A 3174-nucleotide genomic window follows, 5' to 3' on the forward strand; every position below is an offset into this window, starting at 1 on the left:
TATGATTTCTCCCTTGCTGACCAGTCTCTGAGAGCTTCATTTCTTTTTGTCTTAATAGTAATAATAAAAGATGGAAATGAAACCAAATTTATCTTTGTAACACATCCCTCCCTGACCCCCTAGGGCTATCAAATTATAATATGCACAAAATCATCTAGGGACACAACCTATCGTGAAGAGTCACAGCATCAAAGTTTCTGATTCAGTATTTCTAAGGGGAACTCAGAAATACATGCTTTTAAAAGTACCCCTGGGATTCCCTTGATTTTGGTGCATTTACCACTGGGGAAAGATCTACCCGCCTTTATGTGTTTTAAACTCTTTTGTCCTCAGAGTCCTTGAATATGCATAGACATAATAAGGATTTGATATAATTGTTTTCTAAATACAGTATTGTTAATGAATGACAAAGTCTCTTGATTTACATACACTATAGAAAGAATTATGCTACTTATTTTTGTCAGTAGTAGTCTGCTTTGTCATATGTGTACAAACATATAATAAAAAAAGATGCATGGTCCTTGAACTGCATCTAAATGAATGAGTCCCAAACCAGAACAGGACTGAATATGTTCACCTCCATCTTGCTTTGTACCTCAAGGTACAGAAGAGGCTGTCAGGAACAGCAGAGGCTACATTTGTTTATAAGCTTCCTGGCTTTGGGAAGGGCAATTTTTAAGGCCTTCATTTGCCAGATCTTTTAATTCATTTGAGATGAGGAGAGTCTGTAGAAGTATGATACTAAGTTCAGGAGGAATGTGGGCAGCAATCCCTCCCTGTGAGGATTGCTGAAATCTCAAAGTAAAGTTATAGCACCATATGCATTGTTATCCCTTAAGATACAATACTCCTGCATGCACCCATAGATTAGGATAAATCCAAATCTCTTTGTACTGGGGAAAAACATTTGAACACTTCAAGGGAAGCTCATTAACTCTTCAGCTTCGACATGTAACGAGTCAAAGTACCATCCAAGGTCTAATCCAGATTGCTTAACATGGCATAGAAGTTCTTTACGGATAATTTATTCTTAGCTACAACCTTAACTCAAGTCTCTCAATTCTTGCCTTCTTCTCCCGCTTGCTAATTTAAATATAGTCAAGTGAGCATGTTTTAATTCACTAACTATATAAGACTTTTTGTTTTTATTTTTGTTATATAAATATTAGTATCTTCACCCACACTGTTCTTTTCCCTATAACATTTTTCATGTCCCTCCACTTGTTTACTTGAAGTGAAAAACTATAATTTTTCAAGACAGAGCAATGATACATTTTTTAACTAAAGCTCTCATAGGCTCCTCTGAGGGGAACTTAGAGCTCCGTTTTGTGGTCTGCATTACTTGTCCCTGCTCCTATCACAGCACTCAGCGTTCACGTTCAATGCTTCTCTTGCAGGTCGGCCTCTCTTCATTGACTGGAGTGAGATACTTCCTTTCCAGCCTCCTTAGCGTAGAGTGCTTCAGGTAAATTTGAACTGAGATTTAGAAATTCCCCATCAACAGAATGGGTGCGTTGATGGAAAATCCAAATCTCTATTTGCACTAGTTAGTAGGAATAATAAATATGCCTTGAGGGATGAAATCAGAAAGGAAAAGTAGAAAGTATATATGTGCTATCGGAAGAGAAAAATAAGGAAATGGTGGAGTTATAATGACATTAGATGTCTGCCAAACATGGCAGACAACATTGTGCACTCTAGTGAAAGAAGTTATAAAGGTAAATGCTTCCAAGCCATTGAGGCACTAAAATTAATGTGAACCATCTTTGCAATTATATGCTGATTGATGGGTAAATATTTAGGTTATATTAAGATTCCACAGGCTATTCTTTTATGAGATTCATAATGAATATTCGTTTTAAACGTGTTTACTATATGATAGTTCCAGTAGTATATTATAATGCCTGAAGGAGTTTCTTATACACATACACAGATTGGTATTTAGCAAAGACACAAAGGTCCTCCAATGCAGATTTCTGAAGATTGTTTTCTGATTGGCTCCCTCCTTTCCAGGACTCAACTTCTCTGAACCTCAGATTTAATTCTGCTTTCTGGATTCTCATATCAGGGACACTACCATGTTCTGCTAGTGATCTGAATCCCTGAACTACGATTCAGTATGTGCCATTATCAGGCAGAAGAGAATTATGTGGTTTTCTTCATTTATTTATCTTAACAGAGATCATAGTCCTATGCTGTCTGTAGTTTTGTTTTGTTTTTATGGCTGCCAAATTATTCTTTATTTGCAATGTTAATTTTTGTAGCAGGCATTCCACTGTACCATTCTTAATGTCATTTATGATGTCATGAGGGTAGTGGCCATCAACATTGCAGTCCTCAGACTGGGCACTCCCTAGGATCTCTTTAATGGTTTCATAGAACTCGCTGGCCAAAGATCAATGATGCATCTGTTGGGCAATGTTGACAATCTCATCAAAAGTGATATTTCCACTGTGCTTAATGTTTTTTCTTTTCCCTTTCCTTTCCTTTCCTTTCCTTTCCTTTCCTTTCCTTTCCTTTCCTTTCCTTTCCTTTCCTTCTTTTTATTTTATTTCTTTTTTTTGCCCTTGTTTTGAGTGGTTCCTTGAGGAATTTGATGATCAGGTAAGAGGGAGACGGTACCAACTCAACTGAAGCCAGTTTGTTCTGAATAGTCAGTTCCACTATAATCCTTAGACTCTTCCAGGCACCAGTTGCCTTGGCAATGTCATGACCAACTCATTTCGGATATATACCCAGTGGGCAGATCTTGAAGGCTAGGACAGACATGGCACCTATTTCGCCACGAGTGCACATCAGTTATATGACTTTGATCTTGTTGGGTCGAACTTGGGCGGCATAGTGGAGACAGGTGGTGTTGACTGAAACCAGAAAAAAAAAATATTTCCTGTGAAATGCCCATGTTTTTAATTATTTGTGGAGATAAAGTAAGCCTGTTACTCCATCATGGCTGGAACCAGAGTATGGCAGATTGTTATAAATGTAACATAACTTTACTTTATAATTCAGCAATTTTACTCCTAGTTATTTACCCAAGAAAAATGGAAACATATTTCCATTAAAATACATGTATAAGAAATTTCATAGAAGCGTCATTCATAATAACCAAAAACACTATAGCCAAATATCACAAGTAAATAAACACATTTTTGAATATTCATACTACACAGCAAT

The 3174-nt window shown here is 36.9% G+C and overlaps 1 pseudogene across 1 annotated transcript; it reads right to left on the reverse strand.

Annotated features, from left to right (window-relative positions):
* Positions 1–2159: 2159 nt before the first annotated feature.
* On the reverse strand, positions 2160–2840 carry LOC308510171 (large ribosomal subunit protein uL11-like; annotated as a pseudogene). Its single transcript has 2 exons — positions 2566–2840; positions 2160–2481 (listed from the first exon to the last, which is right to left on the reverse strand). The product of its transcript is annotated as a large ribosomal subunit protein uL11-like (transcript).
* Positions 2841–3174: the final 334 nt, after the last annotated feature.

Source organism: Rhinolophus hipposideros, assembly GCF_964194185.1.
Source record: "Rhinolophus hipposideros genome assembly, chromosome: 2".
Taxonomy (NCBI): Eukaryota; Metazoa; Chordata; class Mammalia; order Chiroptera; family Rhinolophidae; genus Rhinolophus; species Rhinolophus hipposideros.